Raw genomic sequence first — 15,743 nt, 5'->3', positions numbered from 1 at the left:
GCCGGCAGAGAAGTGTGTGTTGTGTGCATGACAATTCATCTCTTTCTTATAAACGCAATTTATCAAACGCAAACGACGAGCGACAGCAAAAGATGAAGACGACGACACGATATCAACTTGATGTGGCGCCATCTCGCTTGCTCCCGCTCACTCACTCAAGCAAGAACCGAAACAGAAAGCCAAAAACAAAAAAATGGCACATGAAGAAAAATAGGAGTTGCCGTCGGCGCTCTTCTTCTTCTTCGCCGTCGCTGCGAAATACGAAAAAAAAAAAAGCGAACACACAGGAACAGCAACAAAGTGACTGAAACCGCCATAATCTTGACAGACAAGTGCACGCGCTCTTTTCGCCGCGCTTTTAATGGTTTGTTTTTGTCTGAATTCGCCGAACAGCGCGGGAGAGAGCCACGAGCGAGATGGCATGCGTTGCAGTTGCGTTGGAGCGAGAGGCACTAAGTGTTTTATGGCAACGCGTTTTACAGCTGTTTCACAGTTGTGCAGCCATTGCAAGACTAGGAATGTTACACGATTTGAGAGTCATTGGAGTTTCAGGATCTTCAGTATTTAGAGTTTTATGTTCACTGATTTTATTTATAAGGTATGGAGTCGTTCAAATCGTAATTTACTATTATTATATGTATGTTATAATTGTTTTAACGTTGTTGTCCTTGTAGTTTTAGTCTGTATATTTATGTTATTGCATATTTAAAGTTATTTATGTTTTATTGTTTTTTTGTTACATTGTTAGTTTTTTGCACCGATAATTTTTATTTTAATGTATAAACAAACGCGCAAATACTAATTTTGATTCCGTTTAACACCTACAATCCTTAGTCTAAAAATTATACAATTCATATAGAGGTCCTGTCAAAAGGAGCTGTATTTTGAACGTGGAAGTTACCAGTTTACCTGAATAGTTACCTGTTTTGGCAGTTCCTTGATCTTCCATGAATCTTCCTTTTGCCTACTAATTTTTTTGTGACTTTCAACGCTTGAGAAGGCCCATAAAAGGCTTAGGACACTTGTTTATAAATCTACCTGATCTATTGCGACTCACACCCTCTACACAGAAAAAAACAAGGATATTAAACAGATTTTTAATTCTGTGAGTTATTTAAATTTAGAAATATGCAGAACAAAGATTAAAATACGAGGTATTTACAAAGTGTTTGATTGATCTACAAAACCAATATATTGTTTTGTTCTGTGCATCAAGGGTCCTGCGAGTTTTATTTAAGTTTTCTCCAGTCATTATTCAGCCTACTTTAACTGACCCGAAGAAAAATCGATGGCAAATTTGCTGGTTAAACAAATGTGCCGGGTCATCCAGGACGATGTCCTTTTGGTATTTTCGACTGTTTCGCTCTGCTTTTGACAGCCGCCGACAAAAGTGTCAATTCCATTTCGGCCAGCCGACGGGCCTGTCAACAAGCGTGGGCTTCACACGCCTACCGCCCATCGCCCACTGCCACCCCGCTAATCTCAAGGACACCGCCGGCATCACAATATATTTCGTTTAAATTTAGGCTGTCTCCTTCGATGCCATATTTTTGTATACAGTGGACGGAGTGAAAGGGTAAATATAACAACATTTAGTCGGTTTATTTTGATATTACACGAAGTCACACTCTTAGCCAATTTAGAATAAAGAAATAGTTTGGGAATTGCAAAGTTGTTCGAAATGTTTAGAAAATATAAATCTTGTTTTATTTTACTTTACTCCTTCCACTGTATAAAAATAATTTAATATTTATCAGGCTTGAAAACTTTTGTCCACAAAGTTAATTTCCAAGGGACTTAAGGTTCCTAACTCACTTACCTGCTCAAGGATTTTGATCATACTTTACCTGCAATGAAAAGAAGAAAATTGAGTTAGAAAAAGGCTAGAGGTTAGAAAAAGATACACAGCTCTGATGTTGAGGAAAAGTCAGGAAGAAAAACATTGGGATTGGGAAATGCAAATGAGCGGAAGGCAACGGGGATTAAGATGCACCGAGTCTTTCGTCCATCCGAATGTGATTGTGACCACATGTGTTGTGCACCCCTCCAGACAAATCCTCCAAAGTACAAACTACGAAATCCAAAACACAAAATCAAAAATTCAAAATCGAATATACGAAATCCTCATCCCGCTCCCAAGTGACTCATCCCTCTCAGGACCGGTGATCTTTTCCTGGCACATTTGTCGGGAAATGTTTTTCTTCTGGCTGCCTTTTGATTGATTGCCCTGGAAAACCACTTGAAACTGTCAAGGGCGCAATCGGGGGCGGGGGTGCCGTTTTCCAGGGGAGTGAGCCCATCGAAATGAAGTGAAAATCACTTTTACACAGATGGAGGAAATCGTTTTCCTATGAAAAACTACTTAGTCCAAATGGAGGCGGGCAGTAAGAAGATGCATCATGTTAATAACTAAATTAAGGAATGAGATACCATTTCTAGGATTACAAAAGCGGTCGCTAAATGGACTTCAATTCGTCAAGGAGAGATATTTCAATTGAAAACTCAATATATTTTACAACGCATAAGCAAATAGTACATATGAATAAACCCTGGTTAGAATATAATAATTTATTTGAAATAAATTCAATCATTTTGCAATAACAACCTGCTAATGGCATTTCAGTTCATTTTTATCTTATTTGTCGGGCTTAATATACTAAAATGATGTCAAAAAAATTTGGAAAGAAAATTGCAGGAGAAATGCCACCAGAAAGAAACTTATTTTGAAAATGTCAAGAAAATCTAATTGAGAATCCAGGGAATGAGAAACCCGACGAAGAAAAATTCTGGCAAAAGAAACAACAAGAAACGCACAAAATAAATAAATTTATGTGCATTTCCGTTATTTTTTTGAGGTTTTCTTTGTAGTTGATTTTTTTCTTGCTTTTCCTTCCGCCAAAGTAAATAACAAATATTATTATCGCATGACCAGCAGCAGCAGAACAGCAGCGAAGGAAAAGCAACCGAAAACATGGGTCATTTTCCAGGGGAGTGGGGGTTTCGGGTGGCAAGGCAGTGGTCAGTGGGATGGATTTTCCGAGGCGTGGCCATTTGGATGCAATCTGCAAGTGCCAAAAAATTCTCGATTGAAAATTGAAGGAAACAAAAGAGGGAAACGCGATGCCAAAGCAAATGTAACTATTCTATAAAACTCTATACAAAATACTCTTTAATGGATACAACACATTTTGTTAAAAGAAACAAACGCCAGATTTATTTCCTTGGCACTTCATAGCGGAAAATGATGTCTTATATTGTTTCGATTCCTTGATTGTGTACTGTTGAAATATACAAAAATCAAAGCTAAAGTTCTGATAAAAAACGCTGGAGCAGGAAGCAAAGTTTTCCGGGGGGACTGCCAAACGGAAGCCGCCTTTGCGTCGATGTTGCTGCTGTTGCAAGTTGCTACTGTTGCGCAAACAACAACAATAACAGCAACTGAGGAAAACAAACAGCAGCAAACACATCGACTCAATGAAATTATTAATGGTCAGCACACAAAAATGCAGTCCAGCCAAGGAAAACAAGAGCCGCACCGAACTCACAGGAGCAACATGAGCTGCCCAGGAGCAACTGCGATGTGGTCACCCGAAATGGAAGATGGCCGAGGAGGCTGCCGCTCCTGGCTGGCCGGCAAATAAATAAATAAATAAGGAGCAAACTCTAATTAAACGCTGTTACCACTCCCCCAGTTTTCTGTGTGTATTTCGATAAGGCAACGTAACCAATTACTCTTAGTTTGGGCCCCATTCCTGTTTTTTCTTGGGCTTTTGGGGGACCCCTCTTATCGTTTGGGTCACAGTTTGTGGACTTTCAGCCTCGGAGACCTTTGCAAAGTCCTCGGACTCTGTGGGGCTGGCTAAAAACTTTTTTGCCAAAAATTCAATCTGTTCGGACCGCAACAAAAGCCAAAAAGGAGCTGACTTTCGTAGGGGGAAAGCAAGAGCAGCAAACTGCAACAATTTGCGGAAATTCAAGGTCGGGCTAAGTAAACTGAGGCTTTTCGGAAAATCTGTGCACTTTAACAACACCTCTTAAGTTTGGAAATGTGACTTATCTTAATACAGCTTAAATAATCAAACTTTGTATATTTGTTTCTTAATAATTTACTACATTGAATTATTTAAAGTAAACAAAATGAGATGCGAGCCACAAATGGAATAATACCATAAATACTAAGAACTAGATTAATAATGTGTTTTCTTTTTCTTGAATTGTTAAGTTGAATTACATCTAAATTAAAAACTTGATTCACTGAAGCTTAACCGATTTCACGAGTATTTTATTAACTCTAAGCTATCCATTAATTTCATATCTGGAATATAGTCCAATTAGTCAAAATATGCTCGACCCCGCTGACCTTTTTTATTTATTTAGTTAAACATTTATGGTTCACATTTGGCTACGAACTGGACTGGAGAACTGTTATGCTCTTAAATCTTGCAAAATGCCATAAAATACCCAACCAAGGAAATGCTGCCAAACCGGCTGACTAAGCTGGCCAAAAATAATATAAAACATTTGTTGTTCTTGCTCGCCGGCCATTTGCATAACAGAAACAATAAAAACAGCAACCTCAAAGATTAAAAACCGAATGAAACGAAATTTATAAATTGATTTCGAGCGCGACTAAAAATAAAGCCAAAAGTTAAAAGCCATGAGCCGAGTGACGGGGAAAAGCTGTGGGGATCAGGAATCGGATTGAAATCAGGATTTTTGGAATGAGCAAATACGTACGTACGACTCTGCTGTTTCAGCAGAATTATTGCATTTTGAATATTGGCATTTACGTCAAATTAAATTTAATTGTCAGTGCAGTTTCGGTTCTGGAGCAAAAAAGGTAAGCGGCAAAAAGTTATTCACAACGTGGGGTGACAATGACTTTTGATACAAGTAAGCTGATTTGTATGCTCTTACAATGATTGGGTATAAATAAATAAATTTAAATTTTACCAAGACATTTCGGTTTATTCTTTAAGATCTTAAGATATATATATGATATAGACCAAATATTTCTTTCATTATATCAATTTATTACACTTTATTATACCTATTATTTTTAAACAAAAGCCAAACGTTTGATTTAATGATTTATTTTTACAAATAAATTCAATATTTTCATATACATATATATGTATTTCTCTAAAGAGTATATCAAATAAATGATAAATTCAGTTAAGATCGCCATTTCTGCAGATATGAAAAAAACTGGCAAAATGAAAAAGGAGGAGATAAGCAACATCTCCGCCGTTAAGGCGACAGAAAAATAACATTAACTCTCAAGCAAAAAGCCACCTTTTCATTTTGAAATCAGCAGGCCAACGATGACGTTGTTTTTGGCTTGTTAATCGCGTTTCCTAATTATCAAAACTCATAAATTGCGATTAATGCCCGGATTCCTGGCGATCGAAAGGCATCCATGAGTGGCCCCGCTTTCCCCTCCTTTCGGATGCACTCTTCGGTTTTGCCATAAAAAGCGAGGGGAAAAGCCGAAGCCGCCAAAAGGGAAAGAGCGAGAGAGAGAGTGCGAGAGGGCGAGCGCATTTCCCCTCCGCTCTTTACAGCTTGGAAAAGCCCCTGTTGTCTCGCTCTCGCCCGTGGGCTTCTGCGGCCGAAGGGGTGGTCTCCATTCGAACCCGCCACCATTATGCCATTATGGAAAGTGAAATGGATATATCGCTAATGCGCCTGCACATAACAAGGTCGGCAATAAATCAAATGACTCGGATTCTGCGGGCGGTGGGCTGGCGGGGCGGTGACGAGGGGAAAACTCTGCCGCAGCCCCAGTTGCTTGACAAAAATCAAATCAAAATGCCATAAAATACCCCAGTGCGCGGCCATCTCTTTCTGATCCGTGGCAAACAACAAATGAATTATTTGCAATTAATTGAGCGCAAATTTGCAAAATACTTTCGTGTGTCTGCGCGCACGTCTGTGTTGGTGATGATGGATATGCCCACTGCGAGTGTGTGCGTTTCGATCTGCCCGATTGCGTATACGCCCTGTGTGCGCTACCGAAAAATTGGACAAAAAATGTTTATTGAGCAATTGGGCGAAAAACAATTTTCTCAAAGGTTAAAAGCTTGATTTATACCACTGATTTGGAAATGCCGCTTACCTTTACCTATTTTTTTAATAAATGCAATTTCGTTGTAGGTTTTATTAACTTCAGAAATATAAAAAAATAAGCCATACTTCCTTAATAGCTTCCACTTGTTTTTATTAACTTTATGCTTTATTCATAATATAAGCCTTATATTTTATATTAAAAAATAATTTATTTACATTTGAAATGACACACATTTTAAATTTAATGAAGGAGATTAAAATGGATTACTAATTGGCTCGACCACAACATTTTCACCTTACAGCGATTTCCCTTCGGAAAATCTCCCACAACAATTTTTACGACTGATGAATTGGACATTTTTGTGACTTCATGAGTGCGAGGATGTCTATAAATTCAATGAACTTGGCCAGAACCATTTATGATGTCAATTCCTGATGTTTACACGCACAAAACCCCGAATCCCGAGACACAGAGACAACTTTCACATTTTACGAGTTTTATATGGGCCCTCAGTGCGATGATGATGATTACTATGATGATTACGATGACGCTAAAGACGATGATGGTATTTTCACTTGAGAGTTTTACGAGCAACAAATTGCGCTACAAATTACACGATAAATAGAAAATTATGACTAGAGGCGAGTGTACATAACCCTCGAGCGACCCTTTCGCCGTGGGCTCATCGTAAAAATGTCTCCCTCGTTCCCCGAATGCTCGGAATGCTTCCATTTTCAGCAATCTTTTCCTGAGGAATAGACCCAGACCCCCTCCAGTCTGCCTTTACAAGCTGTCAAAAAGTTTTGTTTGGTGTAAATTCAATTGTTGCGCCGTTTATTGATATTTCATTTCGGGCCCATTGCCACAGAGTTTTCCCATTTCCCATTCGATGATGCACTCGGAAAGTCGTAAAGTTGCGAACCGCCCAAAAAACAATGGCAAAGTTTTTACGACCGGAACAACAAGATTTTTACCTTTTCAAGAACTAGAACTGCAAGTTGGAGGAGGATTTCGGGTAAGGGTTAATTTATTGAGTGTTGGCCTTGTGGCCTTCAAGGACTTTCGGACCATAACAGGTTGTCTGCTTTGGGTTAAGCATATCCATATCCACGACGGGATCGTAAATTTCCGGTTAATAGGGCATTTCACACCTAGCAAAAAAGCTGCAACCTGAAGCAACGTGCAACATGCTGCATTAACGAACCTGTCAAAAGTGACAAGTATGCCGCTTAAAGTTGAGCAACTTATCGACGGTTTCATTAAGCACGGGTTATCTATGGGCCTTACTATATGTACATACATATACACCCAACTGCATCCTTGGCCACGTGGTCAAAACTGACAGCTCCCCAAAAGTGTTTTCCCTAATTGATGGGCTTCTTTTTTTTGGGGGGCAGGGGGTAAAGGTGGAACATAGACAGGTATTTTGTAATTAAGCCACTTGAGCCCTCTCCAGATTGAGTACAGTGGGCCAAAACAGTCGGCGGGACAGTGGGACAGACGGACGGACGGATAGACATGACAAGTTAGCAATTGAAATATATTGCAGGTGGAGCAGTTGAGCGGCCAGAGGCAAACAAAACCATCGGACAAACATTCTATCGCAAAGGTAAATGCTTTTTTTGACACTGCCTAATGCGACTTAATGTTGCGGTTACGCATTTTGTTCTGGTACAGTGCGGTATGGTAATATATAACCACGAAAAATGTTAGAAAATAAACAGAGTTTTTCCAATTCAAAACAGTAATACATTCTTAAACATATGCATTTGCTTTAATAAATACCTTTGAAATACATACAGCATCGACTGCACTGCGTATATAAATTTATTAAACACTTACTATTTATTAGCCTTACATTTTCTCGACGCACTGTATTCCTTTATCTTTTTTTGCTCTACCTCCAAAAATAATCATGGGAAATACCTTTGGTGGAGAATGGAATGGAACATGCAGGTCGGTCTATGAAAGCCACTCAATCATTCTGCTTCACTTCATGGAAAAAAAATAAAATAAAAACGTTTTAACTGATCGCTCAATCACTGATATACAAGTGTCTGTATATGGAGATATATATATATTTGTATCAATATATATACTCGATCGCTGGGTGGCAGACGTTGCCTGAATTGAATTCATTGTTGAGGAGCGATTTGGTTAAGTCACCCGCGTGATTGTTTGCTTTTTGGCCAGATAAGTAGCTTCGCTCCACCCTCTGAACCCCCTGAAAAATTGGCTCCTGATTCACCTGAGGCCAAAGGTCAATCAACAGGTGACGGGGCTTTTTTCGTGGCTTCTGTGGGAAGATTCCTAAATTCCGAGACACCACGTTCAAGGGTGGGAATTTAAATTTTATATTGATAACCATTTACTCCAACTTTATGGCCGTGCAAAATTTGATGACCGATTTTATTGGCTCACGGATGTTAAAATATTTTCTGCACATTATGAGATTCAGAACGCTGAATACGATTTCTTTCTAAAAAGAAATTTTGATGTAAGTATTTTAGTAAACCGTTTTCAAATTAAAAAAAAACATGTCTGCCCTTTTCCCTAATCTCCTCAAGGACCAACATAAATTTGCTCGACTTCATTCATTGATTCAATTTACTTCTGCTCAAAGTTGACTCGTAAATTTCTTCCCAATTAATGGGATCAGGCGGAATTTGCCTCATCTTTGAGAATTAACTGACTCACCCAGTTCCTTTGTGGATTATCTGCGATCGGACTTCATTGCGGTCATAATATAAGCCATCAGGCAATTCGCAATCTAAATGTCCAGCTAAAACTACTGTTAAAACTAACCAGGCTGAAAAGAAATCGCATAAAAACAAAACTTGTCGGGCCATTATAAACCAAAGTCGTTGCTGCATTTTGGGGCACGCAACGCAATCGCGAAGGGGCAGGAAGAAATTTCATTTTTACGATCCGTGTGGGATCGTAAAATGTCTGGGCGACCGCGTGTGGAACGTTTAATTTGATGCTGAAATACTGATACTGATAGGCCCGAACCGCGGGCACTTAAATTGCATATAAAAGTGGCTTTTATGATTGGCCTTCTATTAGCGAAATCAACTATTACGTGTTAAATAGCACGATCCACCCAGCCGGACAACAAGGGCCACAAAATGATCGTAAAATTTAGACAGTTGTTAAATTTCGAGTTGGTTTCCCTTTTCTTCCTGTGGTCCAGAGTGTGTAAATCAAAGGATGTGCAGCCAGGTTGGTGGTGCACTAAGAAAAAATGCTCCCTTTGATTATACTCAGGAATGTATTGTCTAAAATTGAACACCACATTGAACTGAAAGTGTGTGTAGGACTCATCGTATGCTTATAATTTGCTAAGCACATTGGCTGTTCAAAGTGCACTGAATCTGGTCAGAGTGCAACACTTTCTACTGCTTCCTTAAGCACATCCTTTTTCTCACAGTGTATCCTCCTACCCAGGTCATAGTTCGCCGGGCAAGGTGTCGACTTACATGTGCAGCGATGGATGGCCGGCTAGTCCCTACCAAAATAAAACTGATGGAATGGAGTGCGGTGGAGTGGTTCGAACCTTTGGAATGGCAGCAGGCAGGATCCGAGATCCCTAGATGCCAGGAGCTCCTGGCACAGAAAGCGAAAGTGAGTTTTCGGGGTAAATGAAATTAACAACGCATCCTTTGCGCATCGCTGATTGTTTTGTTTCAATTTCTGGTTGCGCCCCTCGATCTAGAAAAAGAAGGAAAGGGACAAGACTTCTGAAGGGAGAGGTATAACCTTTAACCTCCGGATCGGTCGGTTGGTAAGTGTTGCTTGTGTATTATTTCCCCGAAGTCTCAGGCGGCACAATTCGGGGGAAACTATATATGCCATATACTCTTCTACCTGAAGCCGAACGCTCGGTGGTGGTTTCTTTTGCCTACTTTGACGACAAGAAGTCAAATTCTCGATTTACGACCATTTTGTTTGAGTAATTTCGTCTTTCGACCTTCGTCCTTTGCCACATGCTCGGCAGTTGTGTAAATTGTACAGTTTTACTTTCAGCTGTCGCTCCTTTTCGCCTGGGAGTGTATAACAAGATCAGATCCCAGATCGAGTGACTCAATCCCAGGCCATATTAATTGAGTAACCCACTTTTTGATTTTAATGCTCGCCCTTTACGAGTTGTCGATGTAAATACTTAATGCTTCTTCGCAGCGATCGTAACCATATTTCATTGGCTCATTTGCTTGGTTACTCGCATACTAAATTAAAAAAACACAAAAAATGCACAATAAAAAAATCATAGAGGAAATCAAAGCGAAAGATATGTTCACGATTCAATTAAACTATCGTAAAAGTTCCTCTGAATGGCGGAAAATAAAAGTGGAAACAGAGTTGTTTGCCCCTAGAGTTATTCTGTCGTAAAATTTCCCCAAATTGTTGTTAGAACATAAAAACCACCTAAAAATTGGTAATAAAATCAATCGAAACCTAACTGGAATGGGACTAGCTGTCGAACTTCTTCGACTTCTCCCCCGCATTTTTTGGGGAATTCCCTTGGCGCTAATAAAATAAATTAAAAAAAAACAAGCAACAATAATAATGAGGGGAGAATTGTCAGAGTGATAGCAGGTATATTTTTCAGGAATGTCTGGAAGGTGATATGTGTCAGAGTAAAGTGGAAAATTACTGGGGTACTGTAATTAAGTCAACTCATACCTAATTTGAGAATGTTTCATTTGTTATTGAATTCAATTGCATTTTTTGTCACCAGTACTAAAATATGTAAACTGGAATGTGGATTTTTTCTTCTTTATATAAAAGCAAAAAATATATATTTAAATTGCTAACGTTGTCATTAAGAAAGTTTGAATAATTTAATGAAATATATATCAATAATAGGTATGCAGATTTGTATCTCTTTAAAAAAGTGAAATTTCCAGATGATTTTTATTAATTCAATCCCTGCTACATAGTCTAACCCCCCTCTCCACCCAACCAGACAACATTCAATTAGAGGAAAAACCCAACGCGGATGTGAAATCCGATGAAAATTGAAAACTGTGCTGCATGCAACAGTTGGGCGCATTTCGCAGACGGGCAAATCAACATCAAAATCAAATTCATTGCATTGGCCATGGTTCACGACCAGGCCCAGACCCACACACTCGCAAAGTGGCACGCATACTCTTACAGATGCGGACACAGATAGAAACCGTCAACACGGAGTGCCTCTAAATGCGGCGAGAACGCGAAAAACCGTTAAGCATCAATTTTGACGCATCATAAAACTGCAATGAAGTGATAAGTGCCGCTGCTGCAAACGCAAATATGCAACAGGAATGTGCAGTTCATAGATATTTCGGGATGGCGGGGTGCACTATGTGCCACACTCATGAAGGATGGGGGTCCCGAAACCAGAATCTGCAAATGGATATTGACGAACTTGCCGCTGAAAATGGGACCCGTATCCGGAGCGATAACAATGCAAATGCAATGGCACCCACTTCACATGTACGTGTTTCCATGGGTTTGGGTGAAGTGCACTCAGAGAAGTTGGAAAGTGTTACACAATACAATACAATTACAATATATTCTATTTAGAACTTTCATGGTTATAATGGTTATAAAAAACATCATTAAAAATAAACTACAATAGCACATAATGGGAATGACTAAATATGTGTTTTTATATATTTATAACAAACTTGTTTTTCTGCGTGCATCTATTAGTTTGGGTATCTGTGAGTTCGTTCGCCTGTATCTGCTGCCCCAAAACAAAACAAGACTTTTATGAACACCGCGGGAAGTTGACAGCTTGCATCATTGTCGTGATATGCGAAAAACTACAGCACTCCCATGTATTTTCCACTATTTTTGATAGTTGGCCACTTTTATTGCCTCGCGTGCGCAATTATGTTTATGGCCATTGGTAACGTATAAATGTCAGGATAAAAAACTTTTGGCCCGTATGGAAGTTGCACTATTTCGCAGACAGATTTTCCAGCCAGCGAACTGGTGTAATTTAATCAAAGTTATAAAAAGTTTTAATTTGATTTTATTCTTTGACACTGGTGTGTGAATTTTCCACTTTAATGTCTTAAGAGTATTTTGTTTACACTTGCTGACATATAATACTTTACAACTTGTGTTTTATTGTCTAGTTTATAGTATTTCCTGATTCATTTAGGAGACATCTGCTCCTCAATCAAAAGGTGAGCTTAATTAAATATATTGCAATGCATCTAGCTTATTAATGTTAATCAGATGAAGACATCTACCCAAGTTCCCTGCCCTTTTTGTCTAGAAATCAATGGCATATCATTTGCCAATCTTATCGCCTGAGATCGCCCAACTAATTGACTTATAGCCACAGATGGCAGAACGTGGTGCTAATCAGGCACCCAGCAATCCGGCAATCCTGCAATCCTGCAATCCAACTAACCAGACACACACCATCACACTTTTGAAGGTACATAAATTATCTTTATTGGCAGGTGGAAGGAGCTGCGTCTTTTGCTCTGTGGCAGGCAACACCTAAAATGGGGCTCGTTAATTGTTGCTGCTCGATGTCTGGAGGCCCAAAAGCGACTGGTTAGCTGGTTGGTTAACTGGTTGTTGCCTCGTAAATCATGGGGAATCCATCAAAATGCGATCATTGTATTGAGATTGCAAACTAAGCCCCCCGTAATTTCAATATTTTTGCACTCGCATCGAGGGGAAATCGTTGGTGCCACATGGGTGGGGAAAAGGGGGGCACGAGGCACGGCACTATGAAACCAACTCCGAACCAATTGACAACTTAATCCTGCGACATGTCAGTGGAGGCTCAAATGAGATTTACGTGGCTCGCAGTCAGTTAGCCTGGCCCATTTGTGTTGACTCAATGAAATGTTGTACCGATTTTTCAACATGTTGTCTGCCTTTTGCCGTCTGGGTCGTGTTCACTTTGATTGACAAAGTACAAAGGTGTAATTATTTTTCATAAAAATTGTTGCATGTCGCTCCGAAAAAGTTCTCGTTCCCTCACTCCTCTTTTTTCGACTCTTTATTTATTTTTTTCTTAGCAACTCCGTTGATTTTGTTGTAGGTTTTCAATCAATTTGCTTATGTGGCGTGGAAAAGCCTCCCCCCAAACCAATTATGTCAACGATCTGAGCGCATAAATTACGAGAGCGAGCGCTCATGCCCGGAGCAAAGGAAAAAAGCGCTGAGCGGTCAAGATCTTTCGGACATCAGCAGTGTCGCCATCTGGAGAGCCAAATGCAAACGATGCACTGAAAGAAATCAATCTAAAATTTGGGAAATCAAAAAATCTGTTTAGATTGAGTTACAAAACAAAGAGCCCAAACGAACGTGTTGTTAATCTTTCATTATAATTGATTTTTAATGCTCTTTATAGTTTTTCCCAGTGTGCTCCAGCTTCATCTACTGCCCTGGGCCAATTTGAGGCCCGTTCTCCACTTGGAGACCCATTCCACAATCCCCCAGAGCGTCAGCCCATAAATCTTGAGTCGGCGGCGCGTTACTCATGCGCAGTGTCCTCCGCGAATGGGGGACTCCTCCAGACTCCAGTCTTTTGCTCCGGTCTGGGAAATGTTTTATAATCGCATTGCGACTAATTATCGTATCGGAGGAATTATTATGGTGAGATCATGATGGCGATTTGCAAATTGCGTGCCCGCGATTCATCCACTAAGTGATTAGATTTGTTTCGGGGCGTGGCATGACTACTATATGATAGAAGAATGTAAAGCACCCTGCCCTGCAAATATTAATATAGTAATATTCCCTTCTTTTAGTTGTACTCTTGCTCAAATTATTTATTTGATTAGAACATTTCGTCCAGGTTTCACATGATTTGTAATTTAATTAATAGAGTTTACATATATTTATAATATAAACCAATGGAGTAGATATTCTCGATAGTAGATAAGCTATTCTACGATGATTTCTTGGTATCATTCATACTTCTTTAGTTCGTAATTTGCTACTTTCCCATGGTTTCGAGAAATGTAACCAAATCGCTACTAGATTGAGTCAAAACCAATATGCCCGGCAGTTTATGGAGCTGTAATATGGCCGCATATCGTCAATGATCGTGTTTTACTGCACTCTTCTCGCATTTACTATTTGATTAAGCAGCTGGTCCGGCAGCCAAAAGGCCCCATTCCCACTCCCCCCCCCACACACACACACAAACTCCTGTTTTCCCAGCCGAAAACCATCGAGAAAATAAAAAGCAAATAACCGAAGCGAACCGAGGTTGAGGCTGAGCCTGGTGATTTGGCTGGTTGTCTCGAGGCATTTTATTTGGCGCCATAAATCTATCAGCGCCGGCTAACTCGAACTCAAACCCGAACGCGTGCGCATGCGCAAACACTGGACCTGGACCCCTTGGAAATCGGCCTACCTCCGTGGATCTGTGGATACCTCGATCTCTGGATCGCTGGATCTGTGGGAGATGCTGATAGGAAGGAAGATTTACGGCTGGCACATAGCCAATGTTCCGAGGGTTCCGACGACTAGGAGAGATATACTTAAGTTTATGATACGAAAATCAGATTGCTTTATTGTATGCGAAATGCGATCGAATCGATTGCTCCTCCGCACGAAATTCATTTATATTTATGATTTGTGAATTGGTTTTTATGATGATGTTACTCGTATTCTCATCCCACACAATTACATTTTTACTGCCTTTCGTTTTGGGGGGGCGATGGCGAGTGGTTTTCCAAAAGTGTGAATTTGCCACTTCATTTGAGAGCTGGTAAAGACATAAATTATACTGTGAAGCGGGAGCTATTTAGGCGCAGTTTTTATGACCATGTGAATTGGAACAAACGAAAGTGTTCGGGACCCCAAAAGTCAAATGTCGGAATCGAGAAATACAAACAATCGTTGATGAGGAGGGTATGGCCAGAAGTTGAGGAGGCCAGGGGCAGGCACTCCTGGCTATAAGAACTAACAAAATATATTAATGACTTATCAAGGATAATTTGACAACGGGCCATAAATCAAATCGCGTAGCTCGCTCGTTGGCCCAAACCGGGGTGAGTGGTCGGATCACTCCTCGTATTCCCCCCTTATCCTGCCTTTTTTGCACAGGAAAAAAAAATAGTATTTTAATTCGGCAAACTTGTCTTTAAAATTGGGTTTTTAATAAGCTTGTACACAGAATTCACAGAAAAATAGTTAAATGGAGATCTGTATAAGACTTTAAATAATTACTAATTATGTTTTTTCCTTCATTTTGTTCAGTGTATAGAGTGACAGCAGTGGAAACCACCCAGAGCCATTGGAATGTTCCAACACACACGCCAAATGGCAAATGCGAAATGCGATGCTGATGCTTAATTTCTGGCCAAGGAGTCGGAGGTGGCCACCAGTGGAGGAGCGGCTTGTGGAACGGTTCGGGGAGCAGTGGCCTGTGGTGGGCCAAATTGGATGCCCAGCTGTGTGGAGCAGACTGTGCCATAACTTAACACCTTCGCTGTTGTCTTCGCCGGAGTGCCATGGTCATTGCATTTGCCAGGCAAATGCGTTCTCGAAAGCGCCCCACATGACCAGGAATAGGGTGACTCAGGGCGAGAAAGTTTGGAAATAATTCAAATATTTTCAAACAGTACTTAATTGAGCTCGAGATTCAACTATTGTATTTCAAATAGTTACTAGCTATAATCGCATGAATCTACTACTACATACAACT

Source organism: Drosophila mauritiana, chromosome 3R (assembly GCF_004382145.1).
Source record: "Drosophila mauritiana strain mau12 chromosome 3R, ASM438214v1, whole genome shotgun sequence".
Lineage (NCBI taxonomy): Eukaryota > Metazoa > Arthropoda > Insecta > Diptera > Drosophilidae > Drosophila > Drosophila mauritiana.
Note: the sequence above shows the minus strand (reverse complement) of the source record.